This window comes from Scyliorhinus canicula, chromosome 11 (genome assembly GCF_902713615.1).
Source record: "Scyliorhinus canicula chromosome 11, sScyCan1.1, whole genome shotgun sequence".
Classification (NCBI taxonomy): Eukaryota; Metazoa; Chordata; class Chondrichthyes; order Carcharhiniformes; family Scyliorhinidae; genus Scyliorhinus; species Scyliorhinus canicula.
Genome location: NC_052156.1, coordinates 35,646,929 through 35,660,721, shown reverse-complemented (window position 1 = coordinate 35,660,721; position 13,793 = coordinate 35,646,929). Strand labels below are relative to the sequence as shown.

The following is a 13,793-nucleotide window of genomic DNA, read 5'->3' as shown; positions in this document are numbered from 1 at the left end:
CTCAGGAAAGTACCCCAGGTTTTTGGCAGTTTTAAAATCGGATTCATGATTTAAAGTTGCATGTTGACATCTGAAATATCTCCAACAACATTACTTTAGGGCAGAAATGCTGAATTGGGGAAATGTTTTTTGTGCGGAGTTGATTCATAATTACACTTTGTGAGGGGGAGGTGGGTCTTCATCGCGTGTAATGACTGAGGTATAGATATCTCCCTTTAACACACGTCTCAGCATCACTCAACCCTTTTGTAAGAACAGTGCATAAAATTGCATTGTTACTGAAACTTATTTCTGCATTGGGTAAAGTGTTCGGCATCTAGCTGACAGAACTGGGATTTAAAAAAAAAATCATTCTTTGGATTTGGGTGTTAAAGGCATTTATTGCCCATCCCTAGTTTTCAGCGAGAACGGGTAATAACTGGGTAACTTGCTCAGCCATTTCAGTGGTCGGGGATTGGAGCTGGTATGGAGAGCTGACCATTTAAATTTGGCAAGTGTCCTTTTCCACTGGACGTTAGTGAAATAGTTGGTAATGTTCCTGATTTGTATTTTTCAGACCCTTTTTGTGGGGGAACAGAACTCGAATTCTCAAACTGCCATTGTGGGAGGGGACTCGGATTTGAGTTCTGTGGATTACTGGTCCAACATCAATCATTACCCTTGGGTCTCTTTTGGGGTGAAATTTGGTTGCGTGGCCTAAGAACAATAGAGGGAAATGATAGGAACAAGGTGGCACAGTGGTTAGCACTGCTGCCTCACAGTGCAAGGGACCCGGATTCGATTTACACCTTGGGTGACTGTGTGGAGTTTGCACTTTCTCCCCGTGTCTGCGTGGGTTTCCTCCGGGTGCTCTGGTTCCCTCCGACAGTGCGAAGACGTGCAGGTTAGGTGGATTGGACATGCTAAATTGCTCCTTCGGGTGAGGTTACAGGGTGGGAGATCGGGCCTAGGTAGGGTGGTCTTTCAAAGGGTTAGCGCAGACTTGATGGGCCAAATGGCCTCTTTCTGTATGTCAGGATTCTATATATCCGCCTCCCATCACTTTTCCCATCATTGGTCACTAAAGCGGGATCAGGAATCACTGGGAGAGTGATCCGTGTATCTGGAGACACTGGGGGTGAACTCAGGGAATGCAGTTCAGAATTGGTGTTCCTGGGATCTATCAGCGAGGAAGCTTAAGGAAGTGGTGATTGGCAATATTGGGTGGGACAAAATCTAAGAGGAAACAGGTAAATTGACCCAAAACCGCCATTGGATACATGGAGCCATTCAGCCCCCCTGGTCTGCAGCTGATCTGTGACCTTTGTATCCCACTCCCATCACTTTCCTCATCATTGGCCACTAGCTTAACTAAACTGCTTAAAACAAATTGTTGGGAATCATGAAATGGGTGTGCCCAGTGCCAGGACCAGAGTTATCGAAAACTTAGAGTATGAGTTTGGCCATTCCTTATTAAGCAAAATACCCATAAATAAACAAAAACAACTTGTTTAAATGGTTTGTGAATTATTTTAAATCACATTATTAGTGCCATTGCATTCTTAGAAGCAATGAGATCATGAACTTTCCACATGTTCCTATTCATCTAGAATCCCTACAAACCCTCCCAAAGAGCACTCCCCCACCGCAACCCTGCATATTGATCATGGCCAATCCACCTAACCTGCACATCCCTGGACTGTGGGAGGAAACCGGAACACGTGGCGAAAACCCACGCAGACACAGGAAGAACATGCAGACTCCCAAGTGGGAATCGAACCCGGGACCCTGGCGCTGTGAGGCAGCACTGCTAACCACTGTGCCATCCCGTGGGTGCTGCTGTTACCTCTACATATGAAATAGGGACTTGGGGAATTCAACTTCACTTCATTAAAAGCCTTGTGTCACGGGCCAAAAACAGGGTGAGGGGAAATTCTACCTGTCATGTCTAATTCTTGGACTGGCTGCACGGTAGGCAATTCTGCGAAAGACAAGCTCATAATCCACAGATATGTAATTGGTAGCCCTGGACAACTATGCTAAAATATTTAATAATAAAGAAAATCTGATTGAAGCCCAGGGGCTTTGAGATAGGCTGAAACTGTGAATAAAGATGTTGAACATCACAGTAGAATGGACAAGTATATCGTATTATCAGAAAATATGTACTATTTAGCATTTTATTATTTCTATTACCCATTAAGAAGCTGGTGGTGTGCCACCTTTTGTTTGGAAGGGTGTTCCAGACTTTTGATCCAGCAGCAGCGTATGTATGGTGACATAATTCTGAGCCATGATGGTATGTGACTTGAGGGGGAACTTGCAGATGATGGTCTTCCCATACATCTGTTTACCCTTGTCCTTCTAGGTGGTAGAAGTTGCGGGTATGGAAAGTGGTGTCGAAGAAGCCATGGCGAGTTGCTGCAGTGTAGCTTGTAGATAGGTGCATCGGTGCAGGAGGGACTGAAGGTTTAAGGTTGTTGAGATGCCAATCAAGTGAGCTGCTTTGTCCTGGATGGCGTTGAGATGCTTGTGTTGCCCGAGCTGCACTCATCCAGCATGGAGCGAGTGTTCCATAACACTTTTGGCTTGGGCCTTGGTAAATGGTGCACAGGCTTTGGTGAGTCAGGAGATGAGTTTACCCATTGCAGAATACGTCTGACCTGCTCTCATTGTCAAAGTATTCATATAGCTCATCCAGTTAAGTCTCTGGTTAGTGTTGGTGTTCAGTATGTTGGTGGCAGATTCCGCGATGGTAATGCCATTGAATGTCAAGAGAATATGGTTAAATTCTCTCATGTATGAGGTATCCATTGCTTGGAACCTTTGGTACAAATGTTACTTGTCACTTATCAGCCCAAGACTGAATGTTGCCCAAGTTGTACTGCAAATGGACATGGACTGTTTCAGTATCTGAAGAGTTAATGGCACTGAACATTGTGCAATCATCAAACTCATCCCTCTCTGACCTTACGATGGAAGGAAGTTAATTGAAGAGGTAGCTGAACGATGGCTAGGCTTTGAACATGAAACCAAGGAACTTCCGCAGTGATATCCTGGGGATGAGCTTATTGACCTCAAACGCTACAGTTCTTTTACTTGGCATGACTCCAACCAGTAAAGAGTGCATCCCTCCACCCCGATTCCCATTGATTTCAGTTTAGTTAGGGTCCCTGATGCCTTGATGTCAAGGGCAGTTACTCTCACCTTATCTCTTGAGTTCAACTTTTTTGTTTATGTTTGCACAAAGACTGCAGTGAGATCTGAGCTGAGTGACCCTGACAGAAACCAAAGTGAACATCAGTGAGCAAGTTATTGCTGGACATGTACCACTTATTGGCACTGTTGATGGCACCTTCCATCACTTTGCTGATTGAGAGTAGACTAATGTGTTGGTAATTGATCAGAATGTGTTGGACAGGACAAACCTGGAAAATGTCTATATTGATAAATAGATGCTGGTGTTATAGCTGTACTGGAACAGTATGGTGAGAAGTGTGGTTTGTTCTTGGGAATTATACATTTGTCTGTGTGGAGTCTGCACGTCCTCCCCGTGTGTGCGTGGGTTTCCTCCGGGTACTCCGGTTTCCTCCCACAGTCCAAAGATGTGCGGGTTAGGTGGATTGGCCATGCTAAATTGCCCGTAGTGTAAGGTGAATGGGAGGATTGTTGGGATACGGGTTACGTGGGTTTAAGTGGGGTGATCATTGCTCGGCACAACATCGAGGGCCGAAGGGCCTGTTCTGTGCTGTACTGTTCTATTTGTTAGTAAGGAGGAAAAAAAACAGACAACGTTTAAAAAAAAAAAAAAAATCAAAATCAAATTGGTCTTTAAGTCTGAGTTGCAACAGCCAATAACATTGGGAAATTTAGTTAAACGATGTCCTGCTTACTATCCCAAATTAAGTCAATACATTCTGGTCCCCTTTTTAAAAAGGTTTCTCTCAATCCCTCTTGTTGGCTTGTGTCACCAATCCTTATGATCTCCAGCTCTCTCCTATTCATGTCAATTTTCTTTTTCTACTCTGTTATGGAGGTGTTGGTGTTCTGTCACTGAACTCCTCATCGAGAGGCTCACGACACTGGTTCCAATCCAACCACGGCAGCTGGTAGAATTTGAATTCAGTTCATAATATCTGATGATGAAAGCTGGCCTCCGGGATAATAAAAAGCCATCTGGTTCACTCTTGTCTCTTTGAAAAGGAAATCTGTCACCCTTGCCTGGTCTGGCCTACATGTGACCCCAAATCTTTGGCAATGTGGTTGTCTCGAAATGTCCTTGGAAGCCTGTCAATTCAAGGCTAATTAGGTGAATAAGCAACTCTTCGTGTGACTCGGGGAGAGATGGCTTAAGTAAGAAATTGGCTCTACTACTGGGGGGGGGGGGTGTTCTGCTGATGAGGGAGGGACTTGGGCCAAGGGACAGAGAGGGGATTGGGGGCGGAGGCTGCCTGGGGAGCGGAGGCTGCCTGGGGAGCGGAGGCTGCCTGGGGAGCGGAGGCTGCCTGGGGAGCGGAGGCTGCCTGGGGGCGGGCTGGTAGAGGTGCGGAGGAGCATGGGCTGGAGGCAGTCCCAAAAAAGGGGATAGCTGATCGGCGAGGGGGGGGGGGGGGGGGGGGGCAGCAATGAGCCCCCCCAACTAGGCTGATCACCTGGAATGTTCGAAGGTTAAATGGACCAGTCGAGAGGGCACGTGTGTTTGTGCATCTTAGGGGACTGAAGGCGGACGTGGTAATGTTGCAGGAGAGACACCTTGGAGTAATTGACCAGATTAGATTGAGGAAAGGCTGGGTCAGTCAGGTCTTTCACTCGGGACTGGATTCAAAGACTAGAGGGGTCACGATCCTGATCAATAATCGGGTGGTGTTTGAGGCGATGGAATAGTTTCGGATGTGGGAGGTCGGTACATTATGGTCAGTGGGAAACTGGAGGGGGTGCAGGTGGTACTAGTAAATGTGTATGCACCAAATTGGGATGATGTGGAATTTATAAAGAGGATGCTGGGGAAGATACCGGACCTGGACTCTCACAGGTTGGTCATGGGAGGGGACTTCAACACAGTTACTGACCCTTGGTTGGACTGGTCAAGCTCAAAAACAGGCAGGGTGCCATCAATGGCAAAGGAACTAAAAGGGTTCATGGAGCAGATGGGGGGGGATCCATGGAGATTTGGGCAGCCGAGGGTGAAGGAGTTCTCCTTCTACTCACACGTGCATAAAGCGTACTCCCGGATTGATTTCCTCATTTTGAGCAGGGCCTTACTGGCAGGGGTGGTGGACACGGGGTACTCTGCGATCACAATCTCAGACCATGCTCCGCACTGGGTTGACCTGCAGTCTGGGAAGCACTGAAGGCGGTGGTCAGAGGGGAGCTGATCTCGATCCGGGCTCATAGGGAGAAAGTGGACAGGGCAGAGGCGGACCGACTGGTTAAGGATATATACAGATTGATAGGAGATATGCGGAGACCCCAGAAGCAGGGCTTTTAAGGGAACGGCGGAGGCTACAGGTGGAGTTCACCTTGTTAACCGTAGGGAGGGCAATGGAGCAGCTGAGAAAGGCAAGGGGGGGGGCGATCTATGAGCATAGAGAGATGGCCAGCAGAATGCTTGTACAGCAGCTTAGAAAGAGGAAGGCAGCCAGGAAGATAGGGAAAGTAAATGACGGAGATGGGAACCTGGTTGGAGATTCAGTAGGGGTGAATAAGGCGTTTTGGGATTTCTACAGTAGGCTGTATAGGTCATAACCCCCTACAGGGCTGGAGGGTATGAGGCACTTCTTGGGGGGGGGGGGGGGGGGGGGGGGGGCTGAATTTCCCAAAGGTGGACAGGGAACTGGTAGAAGGGCTGGGTGCCCTGATCGGGTTGGAAGAGATAGTGAAGGGTCTGAAGGCCATGCAGGCGCGTAAAGCCCCGGGGCCGGACGGGTACCCAATGGAGTTTAGGTCTCTGGGATATTGGGGCCGGTGTTGATGAGGATGTTCAATGAAGCGAGGGAAAGAGTGATGCTCGCCCCGACGACGTCTCAGGCCATGATTTCGCTGATTCTGAAGCGGGACAAGAACCCTTAGCTGTGTAGGTCCTACAGGCCGATCTCCCTGTTGAATGTGGACGCCAAACTGCTGGCCAGAAATTTGTCCTCCAGGATTGAAGATTGTGTTTCGGATGTTATTTGAGGGGACCAGACAGGGTTTGTTAAGGGTTGGCAGTTGGTGGCCAATGTAAGAAGGTTGTTAAATGTGATTATGATGCTCCTGGAAGGTAGGGAGGTGGAGGTAGTGATCGCAATGGATGCAGAAAAGGCTTTTGTTCGGGTAGAAAGGGATTATCTGTGGGAGGTACTGAGACGGTTCGGATTTGGGCGGGGCTTTATTGACTGGATCAGGTTACTGTATCAGGCTCCTGTGGCAAGTGTACAGACAAATAGGACAACATCGGACTATTTTAGACTGCACCGGGGGATGAGACAAGGATGCCCCCTCTCTCCCCACTCACGCTGGCTAGAGAGCCGTTGCCAATTGCTCTGTGAGCCTCAAGGGGCTGGTCTGGGGGGTGGGGGGAGGGCGGGGGGTGGGGGGAGGGGAGGTTGGAGTGGAGCACAGAGTCTCGCTATATACAGACTACCTACTTCTGTATGTATCGGACCCATTGGAGGGGATGGAAGAAACCATGAGGATTCTAGGGGAATTTGGCCGGTTTTCGTGATATACGCTAATATGGTGAAAAATGAGATGTTTGCGGTCCAGGCGAGGGGACAGGAGAGGTGATTGGGGGAGCTGCCGTTTAGATTAGTAGGGGGAAGCTTTAGGTACCGAGGCATTCAAGTGGTGCAGGAATGGGACCGGCTGCATAATTAAATCTGGCCTGGCTAGTAGGCCAAATGAGGGACCATTTTTGGAGATGGGACGCGCTCCCGTTGTCATTAGCTGGGAGGATGGAGACGGTGAAGATGACGGTCCTCCCGAGATTCCTGTTCGTGTTTCAATGTCTCCCCATCTTTATTCCGTGGTCCTTTTTTAAACTGGTCAGCAAAGTGATCTCTGGCTTTGTTTGGACGGGCAAGACCCCGCGGGTAAGGAAGGTAATGCTTGAGCGGAGTCGGGGAGAGGGCAGGCTGGCGCTGCCAAATTTTAGTAACTATTACCGGACGGCGAATATAGCCATGATCAGGAAGTGGGTGGTGGGGGAGGGGTCGGTATGGGAGCATATGGAGGCGGCTTCATGCAAGGGCACCAGTCTGGGGGCGTTGGTAACTGCGCCTCTGCTGTTGCCGCCGGCACGGTACTCCACCAGCCCCGTGGTGGTGGCGGCCCTGAGAGTCTGGGGGCAATGGAGGAGACATGTGGGAGCAGAGGGAGCATCGGTCTGGTCCCCAATCTGTAATAATCACTGGTTTGCCCTGGGAAGTATGGATGGGGGGTTTCCAGATGTGGCAGAGAGCAGGGATTGAGAGGATGGGGGATATGTTTATAGAGGGGAGCTTTCAGAGTACGAGGGTGCCGGAGGAGAGGTTTGGGTTGGCGAAGCTAAATGAATTCAGGTATCTGCAGGTGCGGGACTTCCTACGTAAACAGGTGTCAACCTTCCCGCTCCAACCGCTAAGAGGGATTCAGGACAGGGTAGTTTCTAGAGGGTGGGTAGGAGAAGGGAGCGTCTCGGACATTTACAAGGAACTTATGGGGTCAGAGGAGACACAGACAGAGGAGCTGAAGCGCAAGTGGGAGGAGGAGCTGGGAGGAGAGATAGAGGATGGTCTATGGGCGAACGCATTGAGTAGAGTCAACGCATCTGCAACATGTGCCAGGCTCAGCCTGATTCAATTTAAGGTCGTTCACCGGGCTCACATGACAGTGGCCCGGATGAGCAGATTCTTTGGGGTGGAAGACAGGTGTGCAAAATGTGTGGGAGGACCAGCGAACCATGTCCACATGTTCTGGGCATGTCCGAAGCTTAGGGAATTTTGGCAGGGATTTGAAGATGTCACGTCCACGGTGTTAAAAACATGGGTGGCGCTGAGTCCAGAGGTGGCAATTTTCAGGGTGTCGGAAGATCCGGGAATCCAGGAGGAGAAAGAGGCAGACGTTCTGGCCTTTGCTTCCCTGGTAGCCCGGAGACGGATACTATTAGCTTGGATGGACTCCAAGCCCCCGAAGTCGGAGACCTGCCTATCGGGCATGGCTAGCTTTATCTGTCTGGAGAAAATCAAGTTCGCCTTGAGAGGGTCACTTCGGGTTGCCCCGGAGGTGGCAACCGTTCGTCGACTTCTTCGCGGAAAATTAATCGTCAGCAGAATGGGGGGGGGGGGGGGGGGGCTAGTTTAGCTTTTATTGTGTTGTTATAATACCAAACAATACCTCAATAAAATGTTTATTTAAAAAAATAAGAGATTGGCCGTAGCAGCCCAATGGTCTGAAAGCGGGGATCTGAGGCTGGTGACCCAGAGCCAGGCCATCCAGAAAGTGGAGGAGGCAGTGGGAGAGCATGAGGAGCAGCTTACCTTGTTGGTGGCTGCAACTGGGATGTTGAGTGAGACCCAGAAGCGGCTCAAGGAGAAAGTGGAGGATCTGAAGAACTGCTCCCGGAGGCAGAATTTGAGAATCGTTGGGATGCTGGAGGGCATCGGGGGAACAGACGCTGGCTCTTGTGTGACCAAGATGTTGGAGCAGCTAATGGGAGAGATGGCCTTCGACTGGCCCCTGGAGGTCGACCGGGTGCATAGGGCGCTGATGAGGAAGCCGCAGGCGAATGAGCCACCGAGGCCGATGGTGGTAAGGGTTACACCGGTTTTTGGATAAAGACAAGATCTTGCGGTGGGCCAGGCAGACGAGGAGATGTACCTGGGAGGCAACGAGCTCCAGGTATAACAGGACCTGGGTGCGGAACTGGCAAAGAGGAGAGCTGGATTCAACCGGGTCAAGGCTGCCCTCTTTAAGAAGGGGGTGAAGTTCAGGATGCTGTACCCGGCCTGCCTTTGCGTGACCCACAATGGCAGCGATTATTATTTTGGAACATCAAAGGAGGCAAGGGAGTTTTTGAGAGACAACGACCTGGCAGGAGAGGGAGGACATTGAACTTTGGAGGAAGTGTGAGGTGGTGTTGGTTCTCCCCGCCCCTCTTTTTGTTGTATTGCATTGTGTTTTTTGGGTGATGGTCGAGGGAGAACCTCTCCTCTCGGGGGCTGTTTAGCTTTTCTATGGGTTCTGTGGTGAGAGGCCGGAGGACTGTGGAGGGTGAGTGCACCTTTTTCTTCTTTTCATTGTTATTGTTGTTTGCACTATGGAAATGTGAGAGTGGTGGGGGGGACAGGAATCAGTGGAGGGGTAGGATGCTTGGCGCCAGGCTAGCTGGGTGAGCTTGTTCATGGGAGGGCAGTGGGGGGTGAACAGATAGTTGCAGTGTTCGAGGGGGATTATTGTTTTGTTTAGGGAAGGGGAGTGGTGTTCTGCTGAAGGGGGTGAGGCTGTTGATGTGCAATAAGGAGGGCGTTGGTGACGGTGGACATTCCAGGGCCTGGAGGGTTGCGGGCTGTGAGCCGGGGGCTGGCCCAAGAAGGGTTCTGGTTGACTGGCAGTGGACGGGGCGGTGGGGGGGGGGGGGGGGGGGGTGGATGCCAGGTGGTTTGTGGTGAATAAGACTTTGCTGGCAGGGGTGGTCGACTCGGGGTATTTGCCGATTGTGGTCTCTGACCACAAGACGCACTGAGTGGACTTGCAAGTGGACCGAAGACGAGTAGGATGCTGATCCACCAACTTAGGAAGCAGGAGGTGACAAGGGAGATTGGAAAGGTGAAGGATGGGAGGAGAAGGGCAGTGCTGGACCCGGAGGAATTCCATAAGAGGTTATGTGAATCTGAATCCCTGACGGGTAATTTCTGGAAAAGTTGGAGTTTCCCAAAGTGTAGGAGAACCTGGTAGAGGGGCTGGGGGCAGCCATTGAACTGGTGGAGGTGATGGAAGATCATAGGAGCAATGCAAGCAGGGAAGGTCCCGGGCCCGGATAGGTTACTGGTCGAATTTTATAAGTAGTTCTCGGGGTATCTGGGGCCCCTGCTGGTAAGGACATACAATGAGGCGAGGGAGAAGGGGGAGCTTCCCCCTACAAATCAAAGGCTTTGATATCCTTGATATGGAGATGCTGGCGTTGGACTGGGGTGAGCACAGTAGGAAGTCTTACAACACCAGGTTAAAGTCCAACAGGTTTGTTTCGAATCACTAGCTTTCGGAGCACTGCTCCTTCCTTGGGTGAATCTGAGGAAGGAGCAGTCTCCAAAAGCTCGTGATTTGAAACAAACCTGTTGGACTTTAACCTAGTGCTGTAAGACTTCTTACTTTGATATCCTTAATTCTGAAGAAGGACAAGAATCCAGAGCATGTGGGTCCTGCAGCCAGATATCACAGTTAAATGTGGATGCCAAGCTGTTGGCAAAGGTCTTGGCCTCGAGATTAAGGACTGTGTGCCGGGGGTGATAGGCGAGGACCAGATGGGATTTGTAAAGGGGAGGCATCTTTCGGCGAACGTTAGCCGCTTATTAGAATGTGATTATGATGCCTCCGGAGGGACAGGAGGTGGAAGTGGTGGTTGCAATGGATGCAGGGAAGGTCTTTGATGTGGTTGAAATGGGAATATCTGTGGGAAGTACTGGGATGATTCAGGTTCGGGCAGGGGTTTGTGGATTGGGTCCGGGTGTCCGGTAGCGGGTGTGATGCCGGATCGGGTGAGTTCGGGGTATTTTAGATTGCACTGTGGAATAAGGCAGGGATGCCCATTCTCCCTATTGCTTTTTGCCTTGGCGATAGAACTATTGGCAATGGCACTTAGAGTGTCAAGGAGCTGGAAAGGGATAGTCCGGGAGGTGGGGGACGGGAGCACAGGTTTTTGCCATATGCGGATGATCTGTTGCTTTACATTTCAGACCCACTGGGAGGCATCGGAGGGGGGATCATGAGCATCTTAGAGGAATTCAGCACATTTTCCGGGTATAAGTTAAACATGCGGAAGAGTGAGATCTTCCTAATCCAGGCAAGGGGACAGGAGAAGGGGCTGGGCGAGCTGCCGTTCAATGTGGTGGGGATGAACTTCAGGTATCTGGGCATCCAGATGGTGCGGGGATGGGAACAATTGCACAAATTTAATCTGGCGCAGTTGGTAGAGCAGATTAAGGGGGGATTTTCAGAGATGGGATGTGCTCCCACTATTGCTGGCAGGGCGGGTGCAAACCGTGAATATGATGGTGCTCCCAAGGTTTTTATTTTTTTTTATTCCAAAGGCCTTTTTTTAAGGAAAATTAATGCCTTGATTTTAGGGTTTGTGTGGGCAGGGATATCCCCATGGGTAAAGAAAGTGTTGGTGGAATGGGGACCTGGGGGGTGGGGCGGACGGTGGGTGGTGGTAGCAGGCTGGCCTTTCAAATTTAATTAACTTACTGGGCAGCTAATATAGCCTTGGTTATGAAGTGGGTAGTGGGAGCGGATGGAGGCAGCCTCTTGTAAGGGCCCTAGTTTAGGGACAATGTTAACGGTGCCTCTGCCATTCTCGCCAGCCAGGTACTCCACTAGCGGCCTTGAGGGTGTGGGGACAGTGGCGGCAGAACCAGAGTTTGGAGGGTGCCTTAGTCTGGGCAAAATACCCCGAACTCACCCAATTCGGCATCACACCCGCTACCGGACACTCGGACCCAATCCACAAACCCCTGCCCGAACCTGAATTATCCCAGTACTTCCCACGGATATTCCCATTCTACCCAGTCAAAGACCTTCCCTGCATCCATTGCAACCACCACTTCCAATCAAGGGAATTATAGATTTGCACTGGGAGGGTTGGATGCTGGGTTCCGGGGGTGACAGCGAGCAGGGATCAAACGGTTTGGGGACCTACTTGTGAGGGGTAGCTTTTTGAGCTTACAGGAATTGGAAGAGGTGTATGAGCTGCCCAGTGGGAATGGGTTTCAGTACTTACAGTTACGGGATTATGTCCGGAAGCAAGTGCCTTCCTTTCTTGACCTGTCGCCCCCCGGGGCTGCAGGACAAGGTGGTGTCAAAATCGGGGATTGGCGAGGGTAGGGTGTCGGGGATTTACAAGGAATTAATGGATTGGGAGGGAGCCCCAATCGAAGAATTTAAACGTAAGTGGGAGGGAGAGCTGGGGAGGGATGTGGAGACGGGGTTATGGGGAGGAGGCTCTGAGGAGAGTGAATGCATCATCTTCGTGTGCTAGGCTTTGCCTTATTCAATTCAAAGTAGTTCATTGGATGTGACCAGAATGAGCAAGTTCTTCCGAGGGGGTGGAGGATAAGTGTGGTTGGGCGCGATATATATATGTATGTATGTATATATGTGTGTGTGTGTAATTCTGGCGATGTGCATTCACTTATAGACCACTGGTGGTAAATTATTACACGTGTAGATGTTATCAAGTGGGGAAAAAATAGCTTTGCATTGATACTGGATTCATAGTTAGACATAATCAGAATCAAATGGAAATTATGCTTTGCAAGACCCACCTCAAATGCCAAAGTGTGGGAATGGAGCAAAAGCTGAGCCTGGATTTGTTGTCAGAGAAGAGGCACTGACAATAGATGTAGATATTTAAAGATGGACCACAAACTTGTAAGTGGTTTTATTTTCTCAGAAGAGGTGTAAGACTGAGCATATTTGATACAGACGCTGATCAAACCCTCCACAGATCACATTGGGTCACCAAAAGGCTTTACTTTTTTAATTTAACCACAATATCAGGATGTTCCTCATGAGTAAAGATAAACCCAAATTTTTAAGTCCACTGCCAACAGTATCCTTGAATCATACTTTCCTACCCTCCACCTCACACAAAATGTGAAGAGGCCTCAACTTCTTACTGCCTCTGTTTCTCCCTACCCTCCACGCCCACCTCACAAACCTCTCATCTTACACCATCTCTAAATTTCAACTAATCACAAACTCTTTTGCCTGTTCCTCTGACTCTGGCCTTTAGTCCATTTCTCCTCCACTTGCCTCGCCATTGGCAGCTGTATATTCAGCTATCTGTCCATGCTTTGGAATTCTGGAATACCCTCTCTGATCCCCCTCCATCTACTCTCTTCACTTAAATACATCTTGCAAACTTAACTTTTTGTCACCGTCTCTTTTATATTTTGTCTCTTCATCTATTTTGTATCTAATGATGCCTATCAGTAGTCCCTTAGGATGCTTTCTATGTTAAAGGCACTTTACAAATGCCTTTGTCATTGCTCTGCAATGGGGTTGATCCCTGGCTATTTCCAACCCCAGCTTGTCCCAACATTGAAACATACAACTCAGCAGGTCTGGCAGCATCTATGGAGAGATAAACCAAGTTAACATTTCAAGTCCAGATGACTCTGCTTCTGAACCTATGAAGTGTTCTGCCCATTAGTGTCTGGCAGCTTAAGCACTTGGGCTTGCTGGGCATAGATCTGCAGTTTATCAGTCTGGAGCATTTTCGGTAGTTTCTCCACCCCATCGTTCATGTTGAGAGTACTGTTTACTTTTTATTTAAATGATCTTAAAATCTTGCAGCTTTAAATGTTCAGAGAACCTTTTAAAAGATTTGAACAATTTTTTTTGTATTCATTTTTACTCTTGGCCATTATATTTTTGTAAATTCTAAAGTTAGTTGGTGGCCTCTCTGACTTGAGAAACGGGTTTACAAACCTATTGTCTCGGGGAAGCTAAGAGCATGAACCTTGTTTATTCAGTGTTCCGATATGTGACATGCAATTTTGCTTGAAATAATTGAAGTGTTTTTGTGTGTGTCACATTGGTAGGACGTTACCATTAGAATCGCAGATTAGGGAAAATAG

General features: G+C 49.2%; 1 protein-coding gene across 2 annotated transcripts in view; it reads left to right on the top strand.

Annotated features, from left to right (window-relative positions):
- Positions 1–13,793, top strand: part of LOC119974000 (FYVE, RhoGEF and PH domain-containing protein 3-like) — a 351,115-nt gene that overhangs the window by 32,210 nt on the left and 305,112 nt on the right. The window lies entirely within an intron of this gene.